Source organism: Elephantulus edwardii, unplaced genomic scaffold (genome assembly GCF_000299155.1).
Source record: "Elephantulus edwardii isolate Elephantulus edwardi_28Jun2011 unplaced genomic scaffold, EleEdw1.0 scaffold00031, whole genome shotgun sequence".
In the NCBI taxonomy this organism is placed as follows: domain Eukaryota; kingdom Metazoa; phylum Chordata; class Mammalia; order Macroscelidea; family Macroscelididae; genus Elephantulus; species Elephantulus edwardii.
Window position 1 is genome coordinate 4,528,760 of NW_006399781.1, and position 12,598 is coordinate 4,541,357.

Genomic DNA, 12,598 nt, shown 5'->3' on the forward strand with positions numbered 1-12,598 from the left:
TGAGGCTCTGACTAACATACTTTGGACATGTTGTGAGGAGAGACCGGTCCTTGGAGAGGGACATCATGCTTGGGAGGGTGGAGGGACAGCGCAGGAGAAGAAGGCCCTCTAAGAGGTGGATTGATTCAGTGACTGGGATAATTGTGATGGGAGTGTCAGAGATACTGCGATTGGCACAGGACAGAGCAGAGTTTAGGGCTGTTGTACATAGGGTCGCTATGAGTCACAAGTGACTCGACGGCACATAGAAACAACAACAACGCAGTAAAATGGAAACACTTTAAGTTAGACTAATGGCTATGTGGAACCAAGCAGGATGGAGCAGCTCGAGATCCTCGTCTCCTTGGCTATAAAACAAAGCATGTAGCAAGCAAAATAGTACATAACCCAGACAACTTAATGTCGTCAAGTTGAATCTGATTCATGGTGACTCTCCTTTGGGTTTCTGAGACTTGATGCCCATCTATCACCCAAGGAGTAACCGATGAGTTCAAACCTCTGATCTTTGGTTAGCAGTCCAGCACACAGCATGCTATGCAACCAAGGTTATTTGTAGTAGCACATTTTGACTCATTTTAGTTATTCTAGTACAACAGAGAGCTGGATAATTTCTAGGGATGACAGAAGAAGAGATAATGCCTTTGAGCTGTGGTGTTGGAGAAGAGTATTGAATATACTATGGACTACTAAGAAAACAAATAGATTCATCCTAGAGAGGATTAAACCAGCCTGCTCCTTGGAGGCAAGGATTCTGGGGCTTCGTCTGACATACTTTGGACATTTTGCAAAGGAGGGAGCAGTCCCTGGAGAGGGACATCATGCTTGAGAGGTCTGAGGGACAGCTTAGGAGAGGAACACCCTCTATGAGATGGATTGATTCAGTGACTTGGGTAATAAGGGTAGGTGTGTCAGAGACAGTGAGATTGGCACAAGACAGAGCAGAGCTGTTATACCTAGGGTCACTATGAGTTGCAGATGACTTGACAGAACATAATAACAACAAACAAAACTACAAAAGGTCAAATTCTTCCCCAATAAGGCCCTATCCTCACAATTTTCATAGTGCTTAAGCCCATTGTTGTAGTCACTCAGTCAGTTCATATTATTGAAGATCTTCCTCTTTTTTTCCAAGCACGATGCCCTTCTCCAGTGTCTGTCCTCTCCTGACAGCATGACTAAAGTCTATGAGATGAAGTCTCACCATTTTCACCTCTTATCAGCATCCTGGCTGCACTTCCTACAACAGATCGACCTGCTGCTAAATAGAGAATAGCTATCATTTTGCTCTTGTCTACTCAAGGTGCTTGAGTGTGGTAGGGATTGTGAGGATAGTCTAGGATAGAACAAGGTTCCGGTCAATTGTTTATAGTGTCTGTGAGTTAGAGTAGACTCAGTGACGCCTAATAACAATAACAAACACTCTTCTAATAAAATTCTACATCATCAAGCATCCCTACAGTTCCATGTTTTCCTAAAAAAAAGACCATATTAGATGAACTTTATTGTAGCTTTTGGTGATAAATAGAGGTTTCAAAAGTCAACCTTTTTTTTAGTAACTGTGGAGTCCAGGCCGTATTTATTTCAAGTCAGTCTGATTTCTGAACTCCTTTTTTTGGGAGGGGGTTAAATAATTTTTCTTAAATTTTTAAAAATAATTTTAATGAACATTTACAGAGATTTTGGATTTCCATTCATTCATTGCTGAATTTTTCTCCCCGCCCAGCCCTCCCGCCCACCCCAGCTCCCTCCTCTCTTTCAAAAGGAAAATAAACACTCTTTCCCTGGTACACAATCCCCCCGCACCCCTCCCACCATCTCAAGTACATTCCACTATGCAACCTTAATTGTGGACTCTTGTGATAACCATAATACCCTAACATACATCGCTTTTAAATTATTCTCTCCCTCATCCGTTTCAGTGCAGTATACACAATTTATCCAGTTTTTCTCAGTCTTACCCCAACCCTGATATCAATCCCATTTTACAAGCAGTGGCACCATGCAATATTTGTCCTTTTGTGACCAAGATATTTCACTCAGCATAATGTCCTCCAGGCTCACCCATTTTGAATAATATTGCATGAGTTCTTGTTTTTCAATGTAGTGTAGTATTCCATTGTGTGAATATACCACAGCTTCTCTATCCATTCGTTTGTTGATGGGTTGAACTCCTTTTTTAAAAAAAAAACAAACAAACAACACAAAATGAACAAACAACACCAACAATTCACAAAGGAATGTTTTTCTAATTCTTTGTGAGACAATCAAGGTGAAAATCATTGTATTACTAAGTCATCTGCCATCAGGAGGAAGATGAACAGGAGAACATTAAGAATAATTTCAGCATTTCCCAGAATTCTGAAAGTCCTTTGACTTGATTTTCTTATTTCCCACTCTTTGCATGTTGTTGTTAAGTGTGATTAAATGGATTATGACTTACAGTGACCCTGTAAGCAACAGATCAGAACTCGGCCCTACCCTATGATATCCTTGTGATCTCCATGGTGCTCAAGCCCATTATTAGTCACCTATGTCAAGCCATCTTGTTGAGGGGATTCCTCTCTTTCACTTATCCAACATAATGCCTCTTTTTAAGGACTGGTCCCTCCTGACAATATCTCCAAAGGGAGAGAGTTATAGTTTCACCATCAGTGCCTCCAAGAAGTATTCTTGTTGCACTTTCTTTTTAAGATGGATTTCTTTGTTCTTTTGGCAGTTCATAAAAATATTGAATACTCTTTGCCAACAATACCATTCAAAAACATTAACTCTTCTTCCACTTACCTATCCATTTACCTGTCCAACTTTCAGATGCATATGAAGCAGTTGAAATGTGACGGCTTGGATTAGAGGTACCTTAGTCTTTAAACTGATATCCTTGAACTACAGGCATTTTTTTGGGACTGAGTGGCATAGTCAGGATATTATCTACTCTGAGACTGGATGGGTTTAGATTTACTTACTGTTCTGAGGGGTCAAAATATAACAAAGATTGGTGGAGTCGAAAAATCAGATTGGCCACATGAGTCTTTTGAAAGAAACTACTAATTTAATAAAAATGGTAACAATTGCTGTAGTAATCAAACCTAGGAATAACTGTAGGAATAACTAAATTAAGGGAAGTTAAAGGAGGTGGTTTAATGTTCTTAAGATGTTATGCCACAAGTGAGTTGATAAAAATATAAGAAAAGAGTGCTCACTTCGGCAGCACATATACTAAAATTGGAATGATACAGAGAAGATTAGCACGGCCCCTGAGAAAGGATGACATGCAAATTCATGAAGCGTTCCATATTTTTATGTGGCAAAGGAAAAAAAAATAAGAAAAAGAGCTCTCGAAAAATAGAGGATGAAAAGTTTCTAAGTAGCTTGTTTCTGTTCATATCAAGATTCTCTCTGGACTTTTCTTCTACTATCTGCCTCCTGCACCCAATTAGAATAGTATTCACTTGATTATTAGTTCTTAAATATCTAATTAGAGAGAGGTTCTTTAAATAAATAAATCTAAATATATAACTCTTCCATAGAGGCATAGAAGTAAAGAGTTATGAAACAGACATTTTACACACTTTATTTGAACACAGACTTTCTTCTCATAAAAAGAAAGTAACATTTCTAAATGCTAAAGTTAATTTCAGCTTCAACAGTTGTTGCACTATGATGTGGACATGGCCAATAGGAATAGAGCAAGTACTTAATTCAGGTTTATACCTAATTCATTTCAGGTAAAGAAACTGGATAAAGCATTTTTTTTCACTGGAAAAAATAATTTTTCTCTCTCTAGGAATCCTTTAATATTTTAAGTTATTTATACTTAATAATCTAATTGACTCGCTGTTAAACCTGGACAAGTTAGCAAAAAGAAAGAAAATAAGACATTAAGTCAATAGTTCTCTTGAATCTTACTCAGCAATTTAAGAAATATAATCTTTTTGAGAAGAAAGTTTTCAGCTGCTTTTCAAAAACTATTGGAGTTTGGAAATTAACCCTATGTTTTGTTTTTGCAGCTTGAATGAGTAGTCCCACACCAGATAAAATTCTCTTCAGTGCCTCTACAAATTATTTTTTAGTAATTATTTAACACAGAACCCAACAAATTACTTACTGGGCAATTCTAGATAATGGGTAAGAAATTTTGGTGTCTTTTTATCACATAGGGGTAAACTGAATACATATGTTTCACTGAGGAAACCTCAGAGCTTGAGAGATTAGTAGTCTGCTGTTTGGTGACACTTATATATGATATAAAGCAACTTCCTGGTGGAAGCCATATATTGTTATGTGGAAAAATGAGAAACTTTGGCATGTGTAAAATACTAAGAATTATGCTGAAAAATTTGTTTTTAGAAAAAAGCACCCTTTAGTTAGAAGCCTTTCTGATACAGGTGGTCTCCCCAACAGGTTTTTTGTGTTTGAACAAATCAACGTGTGGAGGCATCTGACTGTTCCATTAGTGAATAAGCTGCTTTTTGGGGGAAAAGTAAACTGGATTAAGGTTGGGTTTTCTAAGAAAGGGTAGGATCTAAAATCTGCAGACTGGTATTTGGTTCTTAGGCACACAATACTCTTTAAGCTGTTGGTCCAGTATGCTGCATTAGATCTGGGAAAGAAGTTTAGCCAACACTTATTCACACGGGACAAGGACCTAAAATTAGTGATATGAGAGCCTGTGGGTGACTTGAAGGCTAAGAGTTTGACCAAATCTGGCCCTGGGCAACATTATGAAGATGGGAGACCTGGTTTTGGGAAGAGATTTCATCGGTAGTCTTCCATGCAGTAACTTCTAATTGAGGGGGTGGCACAACTGTGCTGAGCCTAGATTACTCCTTTCTGATCGCTAAAAGAGACATGAGAAAGAGTCAAGAATAAGTTGAAGCAAACGGTAAAAACCATTAATTAATTAATTAATTCATTGTGATTATAAACTTATAAACCTTGTTATTGTTAAGTGCTATCAAATTGACTACAACTCAACAATGACCCTATAAACAACAGCTCTAAACCCTGTCCTATCCTGTCATCCTTATCATCTCTGACATACTTGAACCCATTGTTTGTGTCAATCCATCTCATTGAGAGTTTTTTGCTGACCTCCCACCTTTTTAAAAACTAATTTCTAAGGACTGGACACTCTGGTCAATATTCTCAAAGCATGTGAATAATGAAGTTTCATTATTCTTGCCTCCAAGGAGTAGAACCTTTTCCAAGACATACTTGTTTGTCTTTTTGCAGCCCATTGGATATTTAGTACTCTATGCCAAACTCCTACTCAAAGACAGTGATTCTTATCCTGTCATCCTTATTCATTTTCCAACTTTCAGATGCATAGCACAGCATAGAAAATATCATAGTTTGGATCATGTGCACCTTAATCTTTGAGCTAACATCCTTTCTCTTCAGCATTTTGGAGAGGCAATCCATGAAGAATACAAAAGGTCATTACAAAGAAGGAAGAAAAAGAAAGGACCAAAATGGAGATCAGAAAAGATTCTGAATACTGCTCTAGATTGCCATCAAGCTAAAGCAAAGGGAAGAAATCAAGAAGTTAAGGAGCTGAAATAGAAGATTTCAAAGGGCATTTCTCTCAATCCCGAAGACATGTGGTTTGAATCCACCAGATGTTCTGCTGGAGAAGGATGAGCTGTCTCCTCCTGTTCCAGTCGGATTTGTCTCTATGGCACACAACAATGGGCGGGGGGAATAAAAAAAACAAAAAAATACCTCTAGAAGGTCAGATATGAGTCTATTCTGACTATTTGAGACATAACAAAGGGCAGCATGGAATGACAACGCCACATATTATAATGAAATGTACAAGGAGCTGGAGTCAGAAAACCAAAAGGGCAGAACTCACTTGGCATTTCTTAAGCTGAAGGAACAAAAAATAAATTCACGCTGCAAATTGCAATGCTTAAGGATGCTATGGGCAGAATATTGAATAATTCGGGAAGCATTAAAAGAAGATGGAAGGAGTGTATAGAGGCACTGTACCAATGAGAATTGGCCGACACAGAAGAATTGTGAGAAACAACATGATCAAGAGGCAATGTTGATGAAAGAGAAGTTCAGGCTGATCTGAAGGACTTGGCAAAAAATAAAGCCCCAAGAATTGATTGAATACCAGTTGACTTATTTCACTTGATCTTAGCCAAAAGGCCGAGAAGCGATAGTTGAATTATTTCAACAAACAGATGCCACCCTTGATGTGCTTACCAGGTTGTGCCAAGAAATTTGGAGGACAACTCCCTGGTCAACTGACTGGAAGAGATCCATATTTATTCCTATTCCAAAAAAAGGGTGACCTGATAGAGTATGGAAATTAGCAAACAATATCACTATTATTAATACAAGTAATATCCTGCTGAAGACAGGAATGACTGGAACAGGATATTAACTGAGAACTAGCAGAAGTAAAAGCTGGGTTTAGAAGAAGTCATGGTACTAGAGACATTGTCAATGTCAGATGGATCTTGGCAGAAAGCAGAGTACCTGAGGAATGTTTATCTGTTTCATTGACTATGCAAAGGCATTTGACTCTGCAGATCACAACAAACTGTGGTTAACCTTGAGGAAAATGGGAATTCCCAGAACACTTGATTGTACTTGTATAAAACCTGTACTTGGACCAGGAAGCAGTCCTCAGAACACAGAAGGAAAACACTGCATGGTACAAAATGAGGAGAAGAGTGAATCAGGGATGCATCCTGTCTCTGTATCTTTTGAATCTATACGCAGAAAAGATCATTCCAGAAGCAGGACTTAACAAGGAGGAATGTGGCATCAGGATTGGAGGAAGACACATAACGTATGTTATGCAGATGACACAACCTTGCTTGCTAAAACTGAAGAGGACCTGACACGCTTGCTGTAGAAGGTCAAGGACCATCCTCTTCAATATGGATTGAAGCTCAACATCAAGAAGACAAAGATTCTTACCACTGGGCCAATTGTCAGCACCATGGTAGATGGAGAAGAGATTGAGGTTGTTAACTTACTCGGCTCCACAGTCAACACTTTTGGCACCAGTACTCAGGAAATAAAGATAATTGCATTGGGAAAATCTGCTGTCAGGGACGTTTCCAGAGTACTGAAAAGCAACGATGTCAGTCTAGAGAACAAGGTGCACCTAATCCAGGCCATGGTCTTCACAGTTGCTTGCTATGCACTAGAGAGCTGGACAATAACTAAGGATTACAGAAGAATCAATGTCTTTGAATTGTGGTGCTGGAGAAGAGTCTTGAACATACCATAGACCACCAAGAAAATAAATAGGTCTTCTTGGAGTGGGTGAAACCAGGTTTCTTCTTTTAGTCTAGGATTTTGAAGATCCGTCTCACGCACTTTGGGCACATGGCCAGGAGAGATCAATCCTTAGAGAAGGACATCATGTTTGGAAGAGTGGAAGGACAGTGTAGGAGAGAAAGACCCCAGATCAAACGGATTTATATAGTAACTGGGGGAGTGGGGCTTGGTGTGTTGGAATTATTGAGACTGGCTTAGGACAGAGCAGGCTTCAGAGCTACTGTACATAGAACAATTATGGGTCACAGATGACATGATGGCACATAACAACAAGAACAACAACAGGGTTTCCAAGGAGCTTTAGTGGCTTAGTGGTAAAGAATTACACTGTCAACACAAAGGCATATTGTGCAAAATCTACCACTTCCTCCATGGTAGAAAGATGGGCATTCTCCTTTGGTGTGATTTCCTGCCTCTAAAAACCCTCTAGAGGACAGCTATCGGTTGGTTCCAACTAGATAATAAACAACAACAGGGACTCAAAAGTGTTCACTGTTAGCCCTAAAAGGAACAGCTTCTTCTGGATTTGGTGATTTTTGTTAAGATCTTTGCACTCAAATGATGTTTTCCATTGTGCCTTGCATTTTGAACCAGACAAGTTAGGGTTGTTAAATGTGTGAGTAGTTTTGGATTAAAGTTTGTGGTCTGTAATGACTCTATAATGATTCTGATGATTTAGTGGTAAGGAAATGTACTGGCAATACCAAGGCATGAAGTTTCAATCTACCAGCCAAAGAGGGGCAATCTCCTGTGCAATTAACTGCCTCAGAAGTCAGCTATAAGTCAATTTCAATGGCATGTAACAACAAATTACTCCAAAGGCATGGCTCATTTCAGACAACACATTTATATTTTAGTAGGAACTATCAGTGTCCTAATATTTAAGATCAATCACAAGATGGCTTTTGGGGAGTATAGCATGACTAAGCAATTTTTTCCTTTGGCAAAGCTATTTTCTTTGGCTCCAAGAAACCACATTCTATTTGTTCTCTTCAAAATCTAATTGCTCCTTCTTAGATTTCGGTAAATGGTTTTCTTCTTCTGCTTATTTCTAAAAGTAGCACTTCCTAAAGTGTGGTTCTTAGTCAAAAGTGCATTAGTAACATACAGAGAGTTTGCTCTAAATGTAAGATCCTGGCCTCCTGCCAGATCTTCTGAATTAGAAGCTCAGGGAGGGGAGCCCAGGGATACTCCTCTTTAATAATTTATCTATAATAGAGCTCGGCTGCCAGCCATGGAGGAGCCGGAGGTGGTGGTACTGCAGGTGACAAGGTACTGGGAGAGGCGGCCACCGTCCCCACCCAGGAGATGGTGGTGTGGAACCCAGAGGTGGAGGTGTGTGCCTCTTCCATGCCATGCTGGGCCACAAGCCAGTCGGTGTGAATTGACACTTCCACCTGACTTGTATCCTGGACAAGTTCAGCCAGAACATAGTCCAGCAGGTCCCATCCAAGGCCATATGGGACCACCTGAGTACCTACCATGTACGATATGTAGGCCCTGCATGACTCCAAGGTCTTCCCCTTTTCCAATCTAGAGAGGAACTTCGTCCACCCAGAAGGGATCGTCCAAGAGGTCTGGGAAGGAAAAGTCATTGATGAGGAGATGAAAGAAGAGACCAAAGAGGACGTGGATCCCCACAACGGGGCTGATGATGTGTTTTCCTCTTCAGGAGGCTTGCAGAAAGCTGTGGAGAAGTCCAGCAAAGAGAACGAGAAGACTCCCTCAAGATTCGGGATCCAAGGAAGGGGCAAACAAGCAGAAGTGAAGTGCAGCCGGGTCACTGATAAGGTCCTGATGGTCAACAGCAAACCCTCCAGCCCCAGTGCTGCCAGGAGGCACTGGACATAGGCAGCCATGCGATCAGAGGACATCGGCCAGCGGCCCCACCTCTGTGCTAGGGACACACCATTTGGCAGGGCAGCAGATGAGGTTTTCACAGTGCCCACTGAGACTCTGAGGGGGACCACAAGAGGAGACCCCAAAACACCGGGGTCGGCTCATCTTGGACCTGGAGGGCTGCTGCGGTCTCCGCTGGCCCTGGTGCACTCTGCTTCCTGGGCCGCACAGAGACCAGGGGCCCGGGGCCAGGAGCGAAGGCTTGAGCTCCAACCATTTCTAAATTAAAAAAACAAACAAACAAACAAACAAAAACCCACAAAAAAACCAAACCAAAAACAAAACAAAAAACCAACCAACCAATCAACCAAACAAAACAAGAAACCCCCGCCAATTCTCCTATGTCCTTGGCATAGCCACCGACCCCGCAGGCCAATCCCCCCCTCTTTCCTTTTTTCCCCATGGCCTGGAGCCTTCATCCTGCGGGAACAAGACCCAGGAAAGGCCACCTCAGACCGCGTGTGGTCTTGGTGCCCCGACCTGCCGTGCTTACTCACACTGTGACACGCAGCCTCAGAACGGCCTCAGAAATTCAGCCTGTGTTGTATATTCCCCTCCCAGAGGTTCTGTTTAAAGGTGATTGAAACGTTTCGTGCACAGTTTTTGAATTGCCAGATGTGGAGAATGTATAGCGTTATTTTTGTATTTTCAAGTATGCTGCCAAGGGTGGGCGTAAACACACCCGGGGGTGAGCACGGCCCAGCGCCTGGAGGTGTGCTTCTTTCCTGACTGCTGGCATTAAAGCACAAAAACCTAAAAAAAAAAACACACCCAAAACCCAAACAAACAACTTAAAGATGTATTTTGAAATTTGGTGTCTATTACATGAGATAAATATAGTCTTTAATGTTCTTTCCTATATTTGTATTTCAAATTTTTAAATGAAGTTTTTATTGTGATTTTTAACAAAAGTTTACAGAAAGGTTGCGATTTCATTAATTTCATTTCATTGTTGCACATTTTCTTCCCTCTCCCCTATTTTTATCTTTTAGCTTCTTTGGTTTCACTCAATCAATAGTCACATATATATTGAAAAATCCAATATCTCTGTTCTTGGGCTTCAGAGTCTTCAGTGTAACTGCCAATTGGACGTCACTAATGTCAACGCTCTTAATGAGCACTATAAAATCAGCATATTAAAAGCTGGAGACATCATCTCCTTCTAGTTTAATGACTTGGCATTACTATCATCTTCATTTTTCGAGTTAGATATCTCAGTTTCTCTTTGATTGTTCTCTTGCTCTCGATTTCTACACTCTCCTTTTGAAATGTCTCTAGTCTTCCCACTTTTCTCCTTCCCCTCACTCGAGCCACCATCATCTCTTGACTGAACCACTGCAGCAGCCAGCTGTTTTCATTCTAGATGACCCTTGTCTAATCCCTTCGCCATAACAGAGAAGATCCTGATGGATCTTTCTAAAATATACATTTAATAATATCTCTCCTTGATTTAAAATATTTAAGGACTTCCCATTATCACCCATTGAAGCTCAAACTTCTTATCAAGGCTTACTAGGTCATTCCTAGCTCTCCACTCTGAGCTCTATGAACTCTGTATTCTATGATATTACTTTTGCATCACATTCTGTTTAGGTATCCCTGTCATACGCTTCCATAGCATTGTGCACCAATTATATCACACCAGACTATAAAGAATAGCTTCTTTAATTATCTTTCTCCTTCATCAACAGACTCAAAGACCTATGGTAGCAGGACCCTTCCTATATTACCGATTGTTGAGACAGTATTGCTTATTGCCTGTGAAAAGCACTAAATTAATATGAAGAAATGGATTATTTTGGCATTTGTGGATGTGAGGACAGGGTTGGGGCTTTAGTGCTTCTCAAACAATGTCAGTGAGGATAGTTAGCCAACTGAATTGTGCTCAAGGAAACTCATTTAAATCCCAAGTTATTACTGAGTATTTATCATGCTATATTGAGCATGTCGCTAGGTTAAAAAAAGACAATGTTTCTGCCCATAAAGACTGTTGCCCTAACCTAAGCTGTCACATCATGGCTTCACTGCATCCTGCTGTTCATGGACAGATGGCTCATAATCACTCTGCCACTGGTGCCCTGACTCAGGAACACCTGATGCCTCCACTCACCCCTTGGTTTAAAGTTTAAAGATTATTCCATTGCTGGAAATAGTTTCAGGAAATAATCTATCTAGTCATCTCTGCTCCAGGAAGTCAGGAGATTGTGAAAATTTGAAATTTTGTTTTGCATAACCTTCTCCTTTTAACCAATTTGATAAGAATTGTTCTATAGCATCATTGGTCAAAATAATATTACCAGACATTGTTACGTTCCTCTGATCTCCTGGCAAAGGACCAGCTGTTCATAAAGGCAATAAGCCCATATCCCACCTCCTCCTCCTATTCCTGACTCTTCTTCCTGTGTTTTTCTAGGGAGAATAAAAGTCAATTGCTGTGTCTCTTGGATTGCAGCTTGCAAAGCTTTTAAGATCCCAGACACTATGAAATAAACTAGAAGGTGGAACAGAAGCACTGAACACATTATTAAGCCAATCAACTGGGATAGCCTATGAATATGTGACCCTAAACTTCCAGACGAGGAACCAAATCACATGAGGGTTTTGGCTGGACATAAGCAGTTTTAGCAGCTACTTTTTTAGTTGTCACTGTTGCTGATTCAACAGAAATTGCAATGATTGGCTATGCAAATCTATCCTTAGTCAATGTAACTTTCCCATTGCCACTAACTTATCTTCTGTTTATTTTTAAAGGGTTTGTACTATAATAATTTTTCTAATTCCATAAAATGAAATGAGCATAATCCTATGAGTTACTGATCAAAGGAGTTCACTAATTTTATAGTCAAGAGAATTCTTAGCCCAGTTGCTACCTTAATTCTAAATTTTACTCTCCGTGAATTATTATCTTGATTACATGGCAAAAGTGAGATGATTTTGTGTCATAATAAAATAAGAATTTTATCTAAGTGCATGCAGGTAAACATAATGGAAAATAACATTTTACAATCTTAACAAAATGAAATTATACTGTTTTTCCTACCCCTCCCACTTTATTAATTTAAATTTGGACAAATTTACCCAGAGTTTATTATTTACACAAGATAAAACTATAGTTAGTAATTTAACTAGGCTAAAACCTGTTATATTAAGATGATCTTGAAGCCTTAATTCAGTATGTGCTACAGGATTCTATTGAGAGGAATCATATTTAGACAGTTAAATATTTGAATTAAAGATCTATTCTACGACATATAATTGATCTCATGGGAGGTCAGATGATTAATAATATTGCTTTTGTAATGTCCAGCTTTAACACATCTGCCAAGTCCCTTCAGAAAATATCTTCCATTGTCCAACCCATGATCTGACAGCTCCTGTCTCCATACCTTTTCAACAT

The 12,598-nt window shown here is 39.8% G+C and overlaps 1 pseudogene; it reads left to right on the plus strand.

Annotated features, from left to right (window-relative positions):
- The window catches only part of LOC102866157, a 40,845-nt pseudogene extending 31,692 nt beyond the window's left edge, over positions 1-9,153 (plus strand).
- The last annotated feature ends 3,445 nt before the right edge of the window (positions 9,154-12,598 follow it).